The sequence below is a fragment of the Chiloscyllium punctatum genome, chromosome 11, assembly GCF_047496795.1.
Source record: "Chiloscyllium punctatum isolate Juve2018m chromosome 11, sChiPun1.3, whole genome shotgun sequence".
Classification (NCBI taxonomy): domain Eukaryota; kingdom Metazoa; phylum Chordata; class Chondrichthyes; order Orectolobiformes; family Hemiscylliidae; genus Chiloscyllium; species Chiloscyllium punctatum.
The window spans coordinates 29573982-29594875 of NC_092749.1; the positions used below are offsets into that span (position 1 = coordinate 29573982).

General features: G+C 41.1%; 1 protein-coding gene across 5 annotated transcripts in view; it reads left to right on the top strand.

Moving 5' to 3' along the window:
* The window catches only part of LOC140482861 (muscarinic acetylcholine receptor M3-like), a 664163-nt gene that overhangs the window by 482724 nt on the left and 160545 nt on the right, over positions 1–20894 (top strand). Inside the window, exon 2 of one of the 5 annotated variants that reach the window (XM_072580568.1) lies at positions 4644–4778. The exons of the other annotated variants lie outside the window; for them this stretch is intronic. The gene's annotated coding sequence lies outside the window, so the exon portion shown is untranslated. The remainder of the gene's footprint in view (positions 1–4643; positions 4779–20894) is intronic. 5 annotated transcript variants of the gene reach the window in all.

Sequence of the window (20894 nt, forward strand, 5' to 3'; positions counted from 1 at the left end):
AGCTCAAGGCAAACTTTAGCGTATTGCAGACATGCCGAAGAATACAGGAGTTCTTTATCAAGCCACAGCATCCCGAATAACAAAACAAATTGTGCGATGCAAGGAATCCAAAGGTAAAATGCTCAGCCTTCCTTGTGTACTTCAGAGTCAGGTTGGCCGAATTTCAGAGGCGAAAAGTATATTCTGATTTCTCAGGCAGAGATAATGGCAGACCATTTGTTTTGGAGGAGCAATGTTTATTTGAGTACATAGTTGGAGAGATAGCAATCTGTTCAGCCCATCCTGATGCAAATATCCAGTGAGTAATTTTTAAAATTATTTGTTCACAGGGTGAGAGCAATGCTGTCTAGGCCAGCATTTATTGCCCATCTGTAATTGCACCAATGGCAGTTAAGAGTCAGCCATCTTGTTGTGGGTCTGGAGTTACATGTAGGATGACAGTTCCCTTCCCTGAAGGACTGTTGATTCATGGTCATCTTCAGGTGACAAATTCCCACCAGCTGCTGTGGCAAGAGCTGAACCCGGATCCCCGGAACGTTATCTGGCCCTTTGGATTAACAGTCTAGCAATAATACCACTTGGCCATTATCTTCCCTTCATTGCAAGATCTGATTCCCACTACTTAATTCAGAAATCACTTCCATGTATTGGTCACCTGAAAAATTGGTACCTGCAGCCTCTCAGGTCAAAAAAGTTCTGCAAATATTCTTTCTTTTAAAATTTGGAGCACCAGGGGAAACAAAAAGGAGTGATGTGTTGGAATTGGCAGTGTAATACATGGAATAAAAGACAGAGGACAAAACATCCAAGTTGATGCAAAGTACAGACGGCCTTGTTATACATAGTTGATAGTTCAGTCTTCGACATATTGCCAGATTTCTTCTCCTGTCTTTACAGTAGTTGGAACTACAAGTTCTCTAATGACTTATCTGTGCAATTTTACAATGTGATCTCCCTGTATTGCTCACAAGACAAAGCTTTTCACTGTGTCTCAGTACGTGACAATAAATTCAATCTAATTCAATTATGATAATGTGGCTCAATTATCAACAAACAAACGTGTTTACAATTCACAGCATATGTCAAGAACAGGATAAAAATGTACAAATTACTAACATTTTCATGAAAACTCAAATGCAAGTTTTTTGTTCCTTATAGTTTATTGACCTTTGTTCTTCTGTTAAAAACTACGATCATTTGTGTTTGGATATGAAGGCTATTAATTGATTTAAGTGATGTATTATGGGTCTTCAGACAGAAAAGGAGACAGGTATAGAAACAGGCCGTTTGGCCCCCATTCCCCTACCCTAACTCATGCACCTAACAATATAGGCAATTTTGCATGGCCAATTCACCTGGCCTGTACATCTTTGGATTGTGGGAGGAAACCCACAAATGTGTAAACTCCACACAGACAGCTGCCCAAGGCAGGAATTGAACCCAGGTCCCTGGTTCTATAAGGCAGCAGTGCTAGCCACTGAGCCACCACACCAACCTGTCTTTATCCTAACTCAGTGTGAGGAGGATTGGCATGGAGAGCTACAAATCAATAGCCCAGAAACATCATCCTTTTGTTGGTAGTTTCACAACATCTGCAGGTGTGGTTACAGCAAGGAGCTGAGAGTATTTCACAAAACACAGTGAGGAAAAATAATCAGAAGACGAGCTTAATGCATCCTATTGTCTCAAAACTCATATGACAAACAAGAATAATCAGTCTGTGATGAATGTTCAAACTGGTGTCCTGCCTGGGAATGGTGTCTTGCCTGCGATTGGGAACTTTTCCATGAGTAGGTACAACCTGCAATGGAATTCACTCACTAAAATCTTCCTGTTTCTGAACTGAAATCTAATTATACCCTATGTATTTTCGTTTGAAAGCTATTGATGAGGAATTAAGCCTTTATAGCACTTGAGAAAAGGGACTTTGTGTCCCGTTATGGAACCTCAAAACTGAACATGAAGTGCTTCCATAGCTTTGGGGTAAATGATGTGAGATGCCACCTTAGCATGTGCAAGGAATGGCACCAGATGTAGCTTGACAGAAAAAAAAAAGCCAATTAGATTCAGTGGCACCATTTTAGAGCTGAACCATCTGGTAAGTACCTTCCTTTAACCTCACACAGTTGAAAGTGCAATCACCAGCAGGAAGGACACACTTCTCCTTCCTCAATCCCCACCTCTTCTAACCAGTGCCATTTTACCAGATCACCAACAACTAAGTTAGCTATTGACTGATTCCCCTTGCTGTTGTGGTGATTTCTCAGTGTTATTTTTGATAGCTGTTCCAAGTTGGAAAGGATCACAGGGAGTGGTGCAACAAGTGCTGAAGGACTTTTTTGCTGACCTTGAGAATTCCTTCCCTGATCTGACCTGAATGTGACACTAGACCCACAGTGACATGGTTGACTCTTGACTGCCGTCTGAAATGCCAAGCAAGCCATTCGGTTCAAGGACAGATAGGGATGGGCAACATGCTGGTCATTCCAATGATGTTCACGTCACATGGAAGAGCACAGAAGGAATTCGTCTTGGGCATTAGTTCCCATACCTGAAATGACCAATTAGCAGCCATTTCTCACACTGCTCAATATTCTGGTCACAATTTCTTGTTTAACACAATCATTGAAAACTACATTCATCCTTATTTGAAGGCTAACGCAAGCATGAATGGACATCCACCACTTCATCAATATGCTTTGTACCACTCACCCTATTCTGAGCTCTGATTTTGATTTCAATGTTTTCACAAATGACATTACGATAAAAGCACTCTGGGCAGGGCATTCAAGAAAATGCACTCTGGGCAAAGTGGCTAACATCTGCTTGCTTGAGATTCATTCTAAACAATGGTTAGACACCAGTTGTACGGTAAATGAGAGTTTGCAAGTCAAAGTTTGCAAGTTTGCAGAGAAATAATGGTAATTGGATGACCATTAATACTGTGCATTAATCAATTAATAAGGTCAGCAACACCAATTGTTGTCTAAATGCCTTGCTATTGATCTGTGAATATACATGACAGCAGACAATGGGATTTCTGAATTTGCCTTGAATGGAGAAGGTAATCACAAGGAAGAAGCACTATTAATAAAAAGTATTTGCTTCTAAATTGTCTCTGTGTATTACTTCAACTTTATTTTAAAATTATGCATTCCTCCAGATTTCCATATGGAGCCTTGCATATAATTTGTGTCACTCAGCAAACTATACAATAGAGATGTTCCCATTGCAGGTCGCCTTTTCACGACTGAACATTGGTTGTCTGAGTCTATTTCTGTCCATCAGAGTATTTGTGAGGCTTCATGTTTCCATTGGCATCAATCGTACTGAATGAATGTGCTCCAAGGTTATCTACTCGTTTAATGTCAAAGTGGTTTTTGGGGACTCTGTGAACAAAAGTAAACAAATAAGCAATCTGAAATAGCATGGATTGTATCAAAGCTATTTCATTACACTCCTCTCTGGGCAGAATAATTCACTGATTTACTGTTCTCTCCCATGTGCCTCAGCGATTTGTTTTATACAGATCAACTTAACATGATTAAGCTAACTAGGAATGTGACTCTTCAAACTTGTAAACCAAAAATCCCTCATCAGCAAGTAGAATTTTGTATGTAGATCCTTCCAGGGACCTGACACCTCAGTGAAAGTGCTTTAGCAATCAATGGACAATTCAATCTACTCTTCATTCACTTCCTGGGATGCCAATAATATTTTGCATTGAGAAAAACTTGTAAGTGGGCCAGCTGCAGAATACTGGTTTGATTTGCATCACAGGGGACTGCTCTGGACATTGAATGCATCAAAGTGTGTGATGGTGGAGCCAATTCCAATTTGCTGTTGTCATTACGTCCATTGTACTGACTAATCATTGATTCTAAAAGCTAAGCACAGCAAAGGTGTTGCTGTGAAGCATACTGTGTAGTACAATATTGGTTGGGCTGCGAGGGGTTAGGTCAGGGTTATGCCTGATTACATATTGCAAACATCTGCCTGTTACTTCAGTCAGAAACTCTGGTTTACATAAACTATATTGACCCAGTCTCTCTCCCCACAATCAAAAGCCTGATAAAATGGCAATTCTGAAATCAAGGATTCTGAATTCTTCAGTGATCAAAACTACTCACCACATACACCCTTCGCTGCCAGGACATTGCATGTTTTGAGGGAACTTGACAGGGTAGGTATTGAGGGGATGCTTCCACTATTGGGGGAGTCTCCAACTAGGAGATATAGTTACAGAATAAGGAGACTCTAATTTAAAACAGATATGAAGAAATTTCTTTTCAGAGGATTGTAAATGGTTGGAATTCTCTATTCAAGAAAGTTACAGAGACCAGATCACTAAAAGCATTTAAAGTGAGTACAGTTTTGAAATATCATTGATTTGAGGGAAATGAGGAGCTCGCAAAAATGTTGCGGGCTGGGGGAGATGAGCCATGATATTATAGAACGGGTTTGGCAGGCTTGAGAGAATAAATGTCCTACTTTTCATTTTATTTCTTAAGTTCTTATGTTAATAGCCTTCCCAGCCAATATGCAACACTGGGGTTTCCTTTTGGGTTAGTGGCAACTCTGAGCTTCGGCTCATTCCTGTTCTTAACCTAACTTCTAGCCTATTCTGTTATTTTCCTTGTCAGGGAAGAAAGAAAACATCGTCTCACAGCAAGCCAAATCAGAAATCCTGTGAATGACCAATTCCCAACTGGGAGACAGCGAGGTCTGCAGATGCTGGAGATCAGAGTTGAGAGGGTGTTGCTGGAAACGTACAGCAGGTCAGGCAGCATCCAAGGAGCAGGAAAATTGATGTTTCAGGCCGGAGCCCTTCATCAGGAATGAGGCTGAGAGCCTTGGAGGTGGAGAGATATATGGGAGGGGTTGGGGCTGGGGAGAATGTAGCTGAGAGCCCCAATTCCCAATTGGGCTGTGTCTGATTGGAATATTTCCTCTCTCATGATAGTGCTCGGGTATAGGGAGCTGTGGAGGCTTTGTGTATCTAAACTGTTCATAACCCTCAGGACAGATCTGTATTGTAACTGGGAATACCATCTAGAAACCACCTATATAGTGACATCTGAAATTTGAATATGGACACATTTATTTTCATTTTCTTGCCTATCCTTTGATCTGACTTCCTTATATCTTCAAATTAATAGATTAAAATTTGTACAAATGCCCAAATCTCAGTTTGCAGCTGTCCAGGAAATTAATTATCCTCATTAATAACAAGCTGTTCAATGAAGCCGGTTCCTCCATGGTTAGAAGCAATTTTCACTTACTGAAAAATAACCATATCTGCATCACACTACATTGCCTCAATTAACATTTGGGACTGAATCTTGTAGAATGCAATGCAAATCAAGTGCATAAGTCAAAGAATATGGCTTGAGAAAAATGGGAAAAATTGAATATTTTTGGTTGACAAATGATGCATCAAACCTTACTGCATCACAATTACATTCTTATTCAATGTTTCAAAGAATAGAGGCTGTTTTGTTGAAAATAGCTTTTATTTGAAAAAAATCAATTAATAATTTTCTACAGATGAATTATTAAATGGCAGTGAACACATGTCTCTGAGACTGACAACTATCAGAATATGGAACAAAGAGAAATAAGATTTTCTCTGATTAATAAAAGTTAAAGAATCAAGAGAGTAAAGTCAGAGTTTGAATGACAGAGCATGTTCACAGCTGAAGATTAACATAAATCTGCAGATGTCTCTTAGGCTGTTTCAATGCTATCGGTAGTAACACAGAAGCTCATGAGTTATTTTTCTGGTCTGCTTTCCTCTTAGCTGCTTTGATTCCACTCTTGTGTTGTTTTAAATGGGAAGATCTGGATTTTTACAATGAGTGGTAGCCATGTGGCTCTTGCTTAGTAACAGTAGATTTTATCTCTTGCAAAGTGAATGAGATACCGTGTGTGAAAACTTATAGTATTTTAAAAAGAAGTCAAGGGTCGAAACCATTTCCAGAACCTGACCCACACTGGCAATTAAGAGGCTATAGCTGAAAAATGTGTTGCTGGAAAAGTGCAGCAGGTGAGGCAGCATCCAAGGAGCAGGAGAATCGATGTTTCGGGCATAAGCCCTTCTTCAGGAATCTCCAGCATCTGCAGTCCTCACTTTCTCCTAATTAAGAGGCTATGGCCAGGTCTGCCATTCCTGGTGATTGGATTCCTGAGGTTACAGACCAACTCAGAGGCTGTGCCTTCAGCAGCATTTGTCCCAATCTCTGGAATACCCTCCCCACACCTGTGCATCCCACTTCCTCACTTTCCTCCTTTCTAACAGTTTTAAAGATCTACCTTTCTCACCAGCTTTTGGTCATCTGACTATTAAGCTTTTTATTACTGGAGTCATATTTTGTTCTCTAATGCTCCCATGAACCATCTTGGGATTTTCATTATATGAAAGTTGTGATATATATATAAACTGAAGTGAATATGACTGGAAATTGTTGACTCTTTCTCACTCACTGGAAGGCATTGTGTACGTGTAGCTCACCATTATTGATCAGAACACAATACAAGGGTAAATTGAACTAATTTATTGGACAGTTGGACTAATTTGTTGAACCTTTATTGGAAATGGTCAGATATTCATGATAGCTTTCATCCAAGGCAATTGAGGATATGGGTATGAACCCAAAGGAGTTCACCAATTCAGTTGAAATAAATCAAAAAACTATGGATGCTGAAAATCTCAAAAGAGAAATTGTTAGAGAAACTCAGCAGGTCTGTAGCATTTGAGGAGAAAAAACCAAGTCAAGTTTCAAGTCTACTGGCCACTGACATCCAGTTCTGAAGAAGAGTCATTGGACTTGAAATGTTAACTCTGCTTTCTCTCCACAGACACTGCCTTACCTGCTGAAATTATCTGGCAATTTCAGTTTTTGTTTTACTCTTTAGTTGGAGGAGGGTGGCTGCATGTGTAGAATGTGAGTATTGTTGCCAAGGCTGGCATCCATTGTTTATTGCTCACTGATGTTCAGAAAACCGATGGGAGGATTGATTTCTGGAACCACTGAAGTCGGTGCAGTCCAGCTGCTCCCTGCATGTTGTTGCAGGACTTCAATCCAGTGACAAGGGAAGGATTGGTGATATATCTCTGTTAGGATGGTGCATAGATTAGATCAAAACACCATGTCCCCTTGATGCTGCATGTCCCAGGTTTGGGAAGTTCAATCTTAAGCTACAAGTGAATATCAATGGAGTCATAGAGATGTACAGCACGGAAACAGACCCTTCAGTCCAACCCGTCCATGCCGACCAGATATCCCAACCCAATCTAGTCCCACCTGCCAGCACCGGTCCATGTCCCTCTAAACCCTTCCTATTCATATACCCATCCAGATGCCTTTTAGTTGTCGCAATTGTACCAGCCTCCACCACTTCTTCTGGCAGCTCATTCCATACACGTACCACTCTCTGCGTGAAAAGTTGCCCCTTAGGTCCCTTTTATATCTTTCCCCTCTCACCCTAAACCTTCTAGTTCTGGACTCCTCCACCCCAGGGAAAAGACTTTGTCTATTTACCCTATCCATGCCCCACTATAAGGTCATCCCTCAGCTTCCGATGCTCTAGAGAAAGCAGCCCCAGCCTATTCAACCTCTCCCTATAGCTCAAACCCTCCAACTCTGGCAAAAACCTTGTAAATCATTTCTGAACCCTTTCAAGTTTCACAACATCCTTCCAATAGAAAGGAGACCAGAACTGCACGCAATATTCCAAAATTAGCCTAACCAATGTCCTGTACAGACGCAACATGACCTTCCAATTCCAATACTCAGACCAATTAAGGAAAGCCTACCAAAAGCCTTCTTCACTATCCTATCTACCTGTGACTGCACTTTCAAAGAGCTTTAAAACTGCATCTAAGGTCTCTTTGTTCAGCAACACACCCTAGGACTTTACCATTAGGTGCTTAATTCCTGCTAAGATTTGCTTTCCCAAAATGCAGCACCTCGCATTTATCTAAATTAAACTCCATGTGCCACTCCTCAGCGCATTGGTGCATCTGATCAAGATCCCGTTGTTAGAGTCCACGTCAACCACATTATGTAAGGTTGGCAAAGTTTTAGAAGCTGGTTAACTAAGTGGATTCTTGAGGGGCACAAGTGCCCCAGGAGGGAAGCACAGAAAGAAAGAAAGAACGTAAAAGGCACGTCTGAAATAGAATATATTTAAACCGAGTTAGTTTTCTTGTCAATTTTCTCCCTTGCCCCCACCCAGTCACTTTCCATCCTTGTTAGGAAGGGTTTCAGCATTGTCTCTGGCTCCAAGAGGATAGGACTCAGATGCTAGTCTTGAAAATGAGCATCTGAAAGCAATTAAGCTGAGGTGCAATATAGAAGCAAAAACAGAAAGTGCTGGAGAAGTTCAACAAGTCTGAGAGCATCTATGCAGAAAGAAGCAGAATTGGTGCTTTTTTTAGATTAGATTCCCTTCAGTGGCCCAACAAGTCCACACTGACCCTCCAAAGAGTAACCCACCCAGACTCATTTCCTGGCATTTACCCCTGACAACTGCTCCGAACACTATGGGCAATTTAGCATAGCCAGTTCACCTGACCTGCACATCTTTTGGAATGTGGGAAGAAACTGGAGCACCCGGAGGAATCTTACGCAGACACGAGGAGAACATGCAAACTCCACACAGCCAGTTGCCCAAGGCCAGAATCAAACCCGGGTCCCTAGCGCTGTAAGGCAGCAGTGCTAACTACTGAGCCAATGTGTGTTTATGGTCCAATGTGACGGATCTTTGGAACTGTCTGACCTGAGTTCCTGCAGCTCTTTTTGCTTTTGTTTCAGAGCTCCAGAATCTCCAGATTTTCCTATTACTATAGTTATACCTGATCCCTGTCTTCTGATGGTGTCAATATTCTGAGCAAAGACTCCAAGTCATCATGAGCAGTGACTCAGAATGATTTTGATCTATGAACTGAGACCCTCTACCTTTACCTCATTTGGGACAAATACACTAAGTACATATCGGGGATGAAATCTGAAAATTTGTTGGTCTGGATGGAAATCATAGGGTGTACTTCTTGAATAATATGTTTTATGTTTTGTACATTTCAGGCAATGTTTGGTTGTAAAGTACTTTGGGATTTTGAAAGTTGTGTAGGATGTTGAGTAAATGGTTAACTGTACAAATATTCTAAAATTAACTCCTGAGCACGTTGAGACCAGATATAAGAAGCCACTAATGGAGATATGGTCCACCATGTTTCTGCTTAATAGTTTTAATCAATATTAAAAGTTTATACTTGCTATGGATTTTGGTCTTTGTATGGCCTAAGCTCCCATACACTCATATGAATAAATTTATGGCTCCATCTCCTTGCTTCCTAATCCTTCTTTCACATGGTTGACCAGAATATCTGTGGAACAGGTTTTTCCCAATATCCTCTCTTTATTTGATGGTGCATTTAGAGAGGGACATTGATAATATTGTCCTGTATGTAGGCTTTAGATTTACCTCCTTAGCACCTAAATCTTGGGAATTTGCACACGCACTCTAAAGTGTTTCCAACAAAACATTCCAGATTATCACAGCTTGCTGTATAAAATGAATTCTGCCCATCTCTCCACAGCATATTTGTGTCCAGTGATTGTCCACTCCACTGAATAGAAACCATATTTTCAATTCCCACTCTCAAAGCCCCTCGTTATTTTGAATATCTCTGTTGAATCTCCCCCTGACGTGTTTGCCACTAAAACTGGAAAAGCAGTGGTGATCTCCCTCGATCACTATTTCTTTTGACATTGTGTTTTTTTGAATACATTTATGAGTTTGTTAGTAACAGTGAAGATTTAAAAACTAGCTGCCAGATTTATAATGTAATTGACACATAGCAACTTGGAGATGCCTCTACCTACCAAGTCAACATCACTAAAAGCAATTAGTACAGAGTCATAGAGTTAAATAGTATGGAAACGGACCCTTCAGTCCAACTCATCCATGTGGACCAGCTGTTCCAATCTAAACTAGTCCCACTTACCTTAACAAGAAAACAATGATGAACTTGCAGATGAGTGAATAACTGACAAATGAATTTCAACACAGACAGAGGTCTGATGTATGAGAGAAATAAAATGGGTAGGTCTTAGAAAATAGGAATCTGAGGAGGCTAGAGAGGCTAAGAGATCTGGAGTGGAATTTTATCCCCACTGACAGATTTGAAATCTGGGTGTGCAGGGGTACATTCAAACATTAATGACCATTTAAATACCATATCCTGTCCCTGTCACTCTCTTCCTTACAGGGGCTGTGGGGTAGGATGTGGTGGTTGTGGGAGTGGGGGTGAGAGGGAGGGGTGTGGTCCAGCAGCTTTAGCTGTAAGGGCTTGTGTCAGGTGAGAAGGGGGACCTCTTTTGGGATTCCCCTATTCCCATCAGAGTAAACACCCCCCCAAGGTTCTTTCATGACAACCTCTCCAATTCAGAGCCCAAGAATGCCAGTCTCCTCACTGATAGCCTGGACTTACCTTTAATACACCCTTCATTTCCTCCTATTGTTCAAAAACCAACTGCAGTCCCAGCAGGGGCAGAAAATCTTGCCCTCTGTCAGTTAATGCCTGACAAATGTTAAAGGCCTGTCATGCAGCCAGTATCAATGGGGATACATTCCCTGCAACATCTATGGATAGGGAGTGCGAAAACTTGCCATCGAGAAATTCCTGTCACAAATTGTTAAAATAACAAAGGGAATGAATAGAGCGATGGAAAAGAAAACAACCCAAGCTCTAGAGTTTATTTCTAGAAAAAGAGAATTGATGAATAGAGTGGTATGCATGCTATGCTTATATCAAATTTTGGTTTGACCATTGTAGGAGAACTCAAGACAATCCTTCCTGACCATCATCTTATTTTACTGATCAGTGCATTGCGTATGGGAGTTGGGATGTCATGTTGTGGCTGTACAGGACATTGGTTAGGTGACTTTAGAAATGCTGCGTACAATTCTGGTCTCCTACTATAAGAAAGATGTCATGAAACTTGAAAGGGTTCAGAAAAGATTTACAAGGATATTGCCAGGGTTGGAGTGTTTGAGCTGTTGGGAGAGGTTGAATAGTCTGGATTTATCTTCCTTGGAGCGTTGGAGGCTGAGGGGTAACCTTATAGAGATTTATAAAATCATGAGGGGCCTGGACAAGGTGAATAACCAAGGTCTTTTTCCCAAGTTAGATGAGTCCAAAACTAGAGGGCATAGGTTTAAGGTACGGGGAAAAATTAAAAAGGGAACTAAGGGGCAACTTTTTCACACAGAGGCTGGTGCATGTATGCAATGAGCTGCCAGAGGAGGTGGTGAAGGCTGGTACAATTGCAACATTTAAAAGGTATCTGGATGGGTATATGAATAGAAAGGGTTTAGAGGGATATAGGCCAAGTGCTAGCAAATGGGACTTGATCAGTTTAAGATATCTAGTCAGCATGGATGACTGTCTGTTTGTAAGCTGTATAACTCTGCCTTTATGACACTACCCTGAGAAACCCCTGCAGAGATGTCCTGGAGATGAGATGACTGAACTTCAACAATTGCAGCCATCTTCCTATGTGGCAGATGTGACTCCAACCAGAGGACGGTTTGCCCCCGATTCCCATTGATCCTTGTGGCGATCTCTCCCATGGACCATCCTCTAAGACGCACATTGCTTACATTTCTGGTGGCTGCAAGTGTGCGACCAAGTGATGGTGTTGCATCTTCACAGTCACCCTCTTCTTGGTGTCCCTTGCTGATTTGACAATGAACATGTCCTGAGTTATCTGAAAGATGAAAGGCACTGGGCAAAAGTCATGTCTGAAGTGATGAGATGAAAAAGAAGATCTTAATCTTCAAAATTTGTTCAGAGGTGGTGGATGTCTCTGACTAGGCAGAATTTATTTCTGATCCCTGATTGCCCTTGGGAAGGGTGGTACTAAGCTGCCTTCATGAATTGCAGCAATTCAGGTAGTGTGGGTGCATGGAAAGGGCAACAGGTACTTAGGAACATCATACATGTAAGGTCCCCTCCAAACCACACAATATGTTTTTAGATATGGGTTAAGGAACCATTTAAGGGAAGGTTAAATAGACAGGTGAGGGAGAGGGTTATGCTGACAGAAGAACGTCTGAATGAAATATAAATATCCAGCATGGACGTGTTGGGTTGAATGGACTGTTTCTGTTGTTATGGACCAGACGAAACCCCCTCAAAATATATCAAGGAGATAGCTAGAACCTGACTGCTATTTTATTGAGATGCAAGTGTAAGACACAAATTTTGAGATGTGATTCAGTTGATCCATATCAAGCTTTAAGCAAAACATACTTTATTCCTACAACACAGTTAAAATAGAAACAAAGAAAGAATTAGCATAGCTTTAACTCTATTGAAATACTTGGTTAAATAACATATTATTTTGTTACTAATCACCAACTGTTCCAATAAGGCAGCATCCCATAAACACACCCTTGACAAAAGCAAATTCAGCAAGACAGATTTTCCTCACATGCTATTTCCTCCAGGCGAGGAGAAAGGAACACCAAAAGAAGCAATCTAGCAGCATGGAGAGAACTCCAGTTTTTTTTTGCTGCAGCAGAGAGAGAGCTGTATCTATCAGCTTCAATAGCCAACTCCAAACCCCAACAGAAAGCAAAGCTAAAACCCTGGGTCTATGTAGCCTGACTCCACCCACTCATGCTGCTTTTGCCTAAGTTAAAAAGAATCGCAGCTTTCAGCTGCTTACTCAGTGCTTCTGAAACAGACATTCCATCATCACTGTGGCAACACCTCTTTGCAAGCTGAACAGTACAGAACAAATCTCTCTTCAAAGCATAGTACCGTCCTCTATCTATGTAACTTTATGTTATGGGTGATGGTTAAATAGGCTGAGGTTTGGGACATAGATTCTTGATGAAACAACATTACTGCCAGGAACTTAGTGCATCTACTCTTGACTGGTCTGTATTTGTTTTCCTTAGCAACTGGCATCTGTGTCTTTTCATTATTTCCTCTTGCCATTTTAGATCCATTACATTTTCAGTTCTCAAGCCTCTGGCCCATTCTGTCATCCCCATTTTCAAGTCAATTTGTCTAGTTGTTACCATTCTCATTGAAATCCGTGCCTTCTAAACAAAAATAAAGCTTCCAGTTAGTAACTGAAAGGTTAACACGACAAGATTTCAAATCTTAAGACTTTCATTGTAACAAAAAAAGAAAAGCACTTCTGACTAAGCACCACATTTGTAAGCAACTTATTTTTTAAGCCATAAAACAGAACATTTCCCTTTTGTTTTAAACATAATTGAAAAAAATAATTTTGCTGATGTCCTTTACATGGGCCTTTAAATAGTCAATCAATTCTGCTGGAAAGAATTTGAGGTAATTCTTAGCTCCTAATGATTTATATATTCTCAGCCACAGAATTTCTAATCTCAAGACTGTTCTTCACAGTGAAGTTTCCCCTGAGATTATTTCTCTAGTCCAAGTCTGGTGAATCTTCTAACGTAAAACTTTAATTCTTCATGAATTCAGCCTTTTCAGTCTGGGTGTGAGCTCTTGCCTCCATTGTTGCACAGTGAATAATGGAGACTTGCGGACTTCAGTTGGTCTCTCTCTCTCTCTCTCTCTCTCTCTCCTAGACCGTGGAAGACTAACCTTAATATCAGAATTTAGGGCCTTTAATTATCTCTGACAGTTAAACAATCCAAGCTTGTTGACAGGTGTGGGAACAGGTCACATGATGCCCTTCATTTTGCCATAAATTATAAACATTATGATCAACCCATAACCCATATAGATAGCAATTGTAACAGTGTGAGCGCCTCCTTTTTCCTCTTAACTATTTGAACACTTATTGTCCTTTTATCCTGTTTGTCATCTCCATAATAGTTTAATATTACCTACAATCTGTCATTCAGCAATGTGCAAGACATTCGATCAATTAACACATTCCCTGTTTGTGATCAGACTTTCTCCCTCGTTTCATTTTCTTGCTTTTTTTTTCTGGCTAAAACTCTCACTCAGTTCCTAAATATCAATGATGGCAAAAGCTACCTCTACTCTTTATGCTTGCTAACTGACTTGCTGTTTATTTTCAACATTTTTTTCAGATCCCCTTAATAATTGAGATTCATATAGCATTTGTCTGCTCAGTATGTAATGGTCAGGTCTGCAAGAGCCCACCAGAATCCTTTTGAAAAGAGGGCAGACAAATGCAGGCAGGAGTGACATTTCCCTCCTACTCCACCCCCACCCCCACTACACCACCACAAAGAGGAAAGTCCAGGCACATCTTAAGCAGATAAGGGTCTAATGTGCAAAGTGTTTACAACAGAAGTGTTGTGGTATCTGCTCAGTTATATAGCACAGCGAACCAATGTACAAAGCAAAGCTAAAATGTTCAATCTTGTATCACACAATTCAAGTTTCCAAGATGAACGTTTGCCTTGTATTGTTTACATGGCACACAATCACATTAGCTATATAGCACAGTGAGTTTAAACAGTAACTGAGAGATAGTTTTGGTGCTGGCCTTTAATGGAATCAGTGTGAAAGTAAGTGTTCTCTGATAATGTCAATAAAGAAATGTTCCCATAACTGTCTTGAACCTTTCATGGAATGTCTCCCTGTTCTGTGTTAAAACTATCTTGTACAGCTGCTCTAATTATTGACAGTAAGGTGTATTATTAATCACATCAACTTGCAGTTCTGATGATATTCTGCATCACAGCGACGCTTTAACCAATGCAGGACTTTCAGTTTGAACTGTGAACTGTCTTGTGGACAGTCTTTTCCTTGAGGGACAGTTGAAGCTATAGACAATGACTGCTTCATAACTTCAACAGAAACCCAAAGCATATTTTCAAAGTGCAGTGAACTTGCATTAACCCATAGATGTAGAAACATGTCATGTTTATAACTCACCTTCTGTTGGGTATGTTGTGTTTCCCTCATTTATGCTGTTTCCAGTCCCTGCCCATTTATCCATGTGCTTCTTCTCTGAAAGGGCAAGCATATTAGTGAAAAAGCACTAATCAATTCTACTTTTTCTGTAGGGAGGAGGGGAATGACCATAAAACCTCAAGTCATGAACCGTTTTATCCTATTGTTATTCTGTGTAAGAACAACTCCAATTTAAATAGTGCCTTTAACATTATCCCAACACACTTCACAGTAGTATTATAAAATGAAACTTGACACTGAGTACAAAAGGAGATATTGAAGATCAGATGATCAAAATATTGTTCAAGAGATAAGTTTTAACAAGCTTCTTAAAGAAGGAATGTAAGATGGGCAGGTTTAAAGAACATATTCCAGAGTTAAGTGCCTAGGCATCTGAACGCAGAGGCACCAATTGTAAAGAGATTAAAATCGGACATTCAAGAGGCCAGACTGGGGGATGCAAATCCCCAAATTAAAACCAAGGATGGAATAATTTAAAATCACTCTATTGCTTGACCAGTGCAAATACACAATGATGCATTTAAAGTGTTTTTGAAGGAATCCAGACAAATGTGGTTACAAGTGCGATTCAGCCCAGGCTTCTATAAAAGAGCACAGTATTCCATTCTGGTCAAACAATAACAACTTACACTTACATGGCACTTTTAACTTACTACAACATATCACAGTGCTTCATAAGAGTGACAAATTATGCCCCTTGCACATTTTAAACATAAATGAACAGCGCAAAAGGGAGAAACAGATACTTGCCTGAAAGAGGGGTCAAATTACGGATGATCCCAAGCATTTTGAGCATCCTGGGTATTTATAACACACTTGAAATGGAAAATACGGCTTTTTCCTTTCTAATAAAAATTGTTGTTTCCTAAACATTTTATTTCCAAAGTTACTTGCGTTCCTTTTTCTTTCCCTTGACTCGTCCCCTCATGTCAAACACTAATACTGCACACAATGCGATGCACTCTCCAGTCCGGGACCACTTGGGAACATTCCCAGGAGATGTCACAAAAAAGCCTGTGATGACCCCCTCCAAACCTCCCGTCCAAGGCCCGGATGTTGCACTACACCTTCAGGGAACCTTCTGAAAGATCCAGATTCCAGGGAAGCCCAGGGGTCTATTCTTAATTGTACCTGGGCATTTTTGCCTTCCATGCTTAGATATGTTCCAGATTTTGCATAAACCTTTGTTCAGCAATGTTATTACACGCCATTGGAGCAGATAGGATTTGATCGCAGACCTCCTGGCTCAAAGGTCAGGATAGTACCATGGCACCATAAGAACATTCTTTTAAATAACTAATAAACAAATAGCAGTTTGGTGTATTTGGGAAGCCACTTTGAAATGCCCAGGTTAAAATGGCTGCCAGGTAATGTTTCCTCTCCCATCATCCTGACCCCAGTTTAAATTATTGAATGTATCATTAGTAGTATCCTGAGTCTGGAATGTTCAGGGTGAGTGATAGAAGAAGCTCCCAATACAAATGTAGGGAGTTCGCACAATGCTGGATTAATATACAAATGCATTAATGCTCATTAATTGCATAAACAATGAAGGAAGATTTACATTGTATTCCAGCAACCCTTTCAAAACATTATTTCGTTTCTCTGCCAGAACCTCTTTTTTTCCAGTTGGTGGTTCATCAAACAAATTGCTTTCCCATTGACTTAGGACCTCCACAATGGCTCATAGCAAACATATAGTAAAACATCTCCTGTTCTTGCATCTCTTCCCAATTTTATTTTGGTGACAATCAGCACAAACTGTTGGCAGTGGCTGAGTTAGTAAGGTTCTTGCCATTCAGTCAGATGGATGTAGGTTCTAAATCCTCCTCCAAGCCTTAGCCAACACAATCAAGGTTAACACTCCAGTGTAGTTCTGAGGGAGGGCTGCACTGATAGACATGCTGTCTTTTGGATGAAATGCTAAAGAACAGGCCTGTTTGTCCCTTCAGGTGAATGTTAAAACATTCCGCACCACTCTTTTGAAAAAGAGCAGATGTGTTATCCTGAGCAAATATCTATCCCTCAAGCAACATCTCATAAGCTGATGATGGTGTCAAGATTGTATTGCTGTTTCTGTACAATTGATGTGCACCAATTGGTAGTGATGTTTAAATGCCTTCTGAAGTAGTCTAGCAAGCCACTCAGCCATGTCAAATCACTACAATATCTAAAAATAATAAACCTGGATGGACCAGCTGGCATTAACCTAATGACAGTGACAAACCCAACCCCCTGAATCCCAAACCGCCCATTTTACTCGCATCTGGGGAACCAGTGCCAAAATTGGATGAGCTGTCCCATAGACGAGTCAAGTAACAGGCTGAGATGGTCAGAGTCCCAGAATCATACTTTCTCCACAATATCCCCAACCACACCATCACCATCCCTGGAAGGATCCATCAGGTGTGGTGGCATAGCATATACAGTCAGGAGGGGATTACCCTGGGAGTCCTCAACATTTGGGCATCATGGCATTAGATCACACACAAGCAAAGAAACCTCCTGTTGATTTTCATTTGCTCCCTCCCAACTTTTTGGCGGACGGATCAGTACTCATTCACATTGGACACCAACTGGAAGAAACACGGACAAGAGCACGGAATAAACCCTAGATGGGAAAACACCAAAACTGGCTCCGTAGCAGCATTACTGATTGAACAAGTTGAATCCAAAAGGATGTAGCTGCTAGGCTGGGTATGCAAAAAGAGAGAAAAATGTACCTGACCCGTCCTTACCAAACTACCTTTCGCAGATGCATCGGTCCGTGCTGCATCGTCCTGCAGAGATGAAGTCCTGTCTTCACAATGAAGATGTACTCCATCTTGCTGTGCGGCATGTCTACCATGCTGAGTCAGATAAAGTTTAATCAGATCTACAACTCAAAACTATGCATCTATAAGACCTGTTGGTAATCTTCAATAAAAGAAGTATTTTCTACCATAATCTCTAACCTCATGACTCAGCATAACTCCTCAATTCCACAGTTACTATCAAGCTGAGGATCAAACTTGGTTTAATGGAGAGTGCAGGAGGACATATCATGAGCAGCACCTGCCATATCAAAAATGAGGTGTCAATCTGCTGAAGCTACAACACAGGATTACCTACACATCAAACAGCAGATGTAGCTCATAATAGGCAGGACTAAGGGATCCCATAACAAATGCATTAAATTTAAATATCTGCCATGTCCTAACTCTTAATTAAACAACTCATTGGAGGAGGATGCATCACAAATATCTGGACCCTCAATGAAAGGGAAGCTCAACGTGTCAGTGCAAAAGGTAAGTTTGAAGCATTTGTATCCATCTTCAACCAGAAGCGCCCAGAGGACTTTTCAATTTGACCTTCTCCTGAGGTCCTCAGCATTCAAGATGCCAGTTTTCAATTTGATTCATTTCCAATATTATTAAGAAATGAATGAAAGCTAGAGACAACAGTTACAAAGCTTGTCCTGCCTGGCAATGTTGTAAATTGCTGGGTATGCCATGCACAAAAATTAAAACAAATCCAATCGGACCAATTACTGCACTATCAGTGCGTTCGTGATCATTAGCAAAGTGATGGGAGACTTCATTGACATTGGTCAAATATAGGCAAAAAAACTGAATTCCAGAATTGAGATAAGAAAGGCATTAATTTGATCAGGTACAGCATCAAGGAGCCCCAGCAATAACTGAAATCAATAGGAGTCAAGTGGGACTTATCTTTCCTGGTTGGAGTATTACCTCGCACAAAGGAAGATGTTTGTGGTAAAGGAGCACTAACCATCTCAGTCCCAGAACATCACTACACAGGCTCTTCAGCACAGTGTTCAAATATCTTCAGCTATTTCATCAATGTCTTTCCCTCCATCATAAGCTCACAAGTGGGAATGTTTGCTGTTAATTGTATGATGTTTGACACCACTCGCAACTCCTCAGATACTGAAGCAGACTGTCTCGATATGGAGCAAGAGTGGGACAACATCACAGCTTGAGCTGCTAAGATTTCCAGCACACTCGCCCAGTGAGGTGTAACGTAGTGATTCTCAACCTGTTCCCTTCAGCAGTTTCCTTTTATGTTGTAAGAATTCACCAAACTGCTTTCAAACAATGCAACCTTTTTTTCTGTATGTGGATATAATAATCTAAGAAATAGAGCTGAAGTAGACCACCAAACCACACCCACCAAACAACTCCACTGCCCTATGGCTGACCACTTCAACTCCCCTTCCCACTCTGCCAATGACGTGCAAGGCCTAGACCTCCTCCCCTGCCAAATCCTAGGCACCCGACGACTGGAGAAAGAACACCTCACCTTCTGCCTTGAGATCCACCAACCACACAGCATCAATGTTGACTTCACCAGTTTCCTTATCTCCCCTCCCCCCACCTCATCCCAGATCCGACCCTCCAACTCGCCACTGCCTTTTGAACTGTCCTACTTGTCCATCTTCCTTCCCACCTATCTGCTTCACCCACCCCTCTGACCTATCACTATCACCCCCCCCCCAACCTGCATCTGCATATTGCCTTCCCACCAACTTGCCTCCACCGTCCCATTTATCTCTCAACCCCCTTCCCCCCACCAAAATTCCTGATGAAGGGCTTATGCCGAAACGTCGATTCTCCTGCTCCTCGGATGCTGCCTGAATTGCTGTACTCTTTCAGTGCCACACTTCTCAACATCAAAGAGCTGAGAGAACAAAATCCATTGCAATCTTTAACATATTCAACAACGGAGCATCCACAAGCCTCTGAGGTAGACAATTCCAAAGATTCACAGCTCATTGAGTGAAGAAATTTCTGCTTATCCTAGCCCTACATGAACACCCTTTGCGTTTCCATGATGATGGAAGCAGCCTGTTCGTGCCTGGACTGTCAAGCCCCTTCAGAATTATAAGCAAACTATTGCAGATGCTGGCAATCTGAAATAAATACAGGAAGTGTCGGAGAAATTCAGCAGGTCTGCAGAGAGAAACAGTTAATGTTTTGAATCAATTATGATTCTTCTTTGGAACTGGAGGAAGGTATAAATGTGATGGATTTTATACACTGGAAGTGGGGACAGGAAGTGATCCTAGGAAAAGCAACACATTTAATTGGAGCATGTGAGCCAAGTTTTGGAGAAACTATTCAACTGGAGAACATGATGGAACAGGGTGAGTCATGAATGGGAAATCTATTCAAGTCTGAGCTTATGATGGAGGGAAAGTCATTGATGAAGCAGCTGAAGATGTTTGAACGCAGCGCTGAAGAGCCTGTGTAGTGATGTAGTGCCTAATATCTACAATCACCTTCCTTTGTGCAAGGTAATACTCCAACCAGTAGAAATATTTCCACTTGACTTCCATTGACTCCAGACCTATATTCAAGGAAGAAACAGAAACCTTCAGACTGCCCTAATGGAGGAGCTGGAGATGTAGAGATTAAGTTCACGGAAAGTAAAGAGGAGCAATTAAGAAACTGTAAATTGTTAAAACAATGGAGAGCAACAGAAGGTTCATAGAATCAAATGGCAGAGACTGGAGAAAAGGAGAAAAAGATAGAGTCAAAATATAAGAAACAAAATTCAATGGAGCAGGAGCAAATGGCAATGCTGTTCCACATGGACATTCCTGTTGTGGACTTTGGTGGGTAGGTACTTGGGGTTGGGGGACTATGAGGAGGGAACAATGTGGAGAGAAGCTCTGTAGAGGATGTGAGGTTAGTGAAAGCCTGGAAAGGGTGGTTTGATACTCAGCAGTGGTCCTGTGAGTGTTGTTGGAGCTGCATAAATGGACAGAGTTCCATCAGACTCTTGACTTAGAGGGTACGCAGGCTTTAGGGAGACAGAAGTAAATTGCTACCCTCACAATTCCCAGGTGTTGACCTGCTTTGGTGGCGATAGTAATTATTTGGGTGTTAAGTTTCTGGCGATCCCCAGGATGTTGAGGGTTGGTATTGTCAGTGAA